Raw genomic sequence first — 1,019 nt, 5'->3', positions numbered from 1 at the left:
AGACTACTTAGGATATTACTTATAAATTTTAGTACCACTCCAAATAACTTTTTGGAAAAGTCTATGAGCCAGCAACTTTTGTGTTTTCTGTCCAGTACTTAACCATCAAAACAAAAGTGAGTAATCTCCCACTATTAAATGTAATCTCACACCATCAAAAATACTATTAATGACCAATTAATGGTTACAAAACACTAAAATTGCTGCCTCTAGCATCCCTCTATTCTTTATTTAAATCCGGAAGTGACATTTTAGCCATTGAGTTCAACATACACTAGTTGCTTGTTTAGTGATACTCTGAAATGGGTACACCAACAACATGGTTTGCTTCTGTGTTTTTCTTCTGGGTTCTAATAATTGAAAGCAGTTTGAGCGAAGGGTGCTTGAAGCAAGAAAAAGATGTTCTTTTATATATGAAAGGCCGTTTCAGCGACATGGAACCATACGCGTATCCAGATCTATCGCGTTTGCAAAAATGGGAGCCGTACATTAATTGGGTGGACGGCACTGATTGCTGTCAATGGAAAGGGGTTCGGTGTAACGCCATTACTGGCCGAGTCGCTACACTCACTCTTCTTGATCAAAATTATATTTATGATCAACCCAGTCACTTCAATTTCTCGGATTTTCTTGTTTTCGAAGATCTGAAAGCACTCTACATTGATGGAATCGATTGTTGTGTTGAAGATGCAGGTATATATTCAATTTGCATTCATCTTATTAGAGAATATTTTGGTAACTCCCTATAATATTATTCTATATTATTATTATTGTGGTGGAAACTCAAGTGCAATCGACTTCACGTGAAATTGATAGCTGAAAGTCATTAGATAAAAATTTAATCAAATCAGTCAAATCATCTAATTAACGACTTTCAGTTATCAACTTTACGTGAGGTTGCTTGTACTTGAATTTTCACCGATTATTATTAGGTGGTATCAACTTTTAGAGTCTATAGTCTATACTTAGTTTATATTTTCGTATTTCTTGTTTTCTATTTTTTTTAATTTTAAAAATAC

The 1,019-nt window shown here is 34.0% G+C and overlaps 1 pseudogene; it reads left to right on the top strand.

Annotated features, from left to right (window-relative positions):
* Positions 230 to 1,019, top strand: part of LOC107637054 — a 13,656-nt pseudogene continuing 12,866 nt past the window's right edge.

This window comes from Arachis ipaensis, chromosome B04 (assembly GCF_000816755.2).
Source record: "Arachis ipaensis cultivar K30076 chromosome B04, Araip1.1, whole genome shotgun sequence".
In the NCBI taxonomy this organism is placed as follows: Eukaryota; Viridiplantae; Streptophyta; class Magnoliopsida; order Fabales; family Fabaceae; genus Arachis; species Arachis ipaensis.
This window is presented reverse-complemented; position numbering and strand designations above follow the sequence as displayed.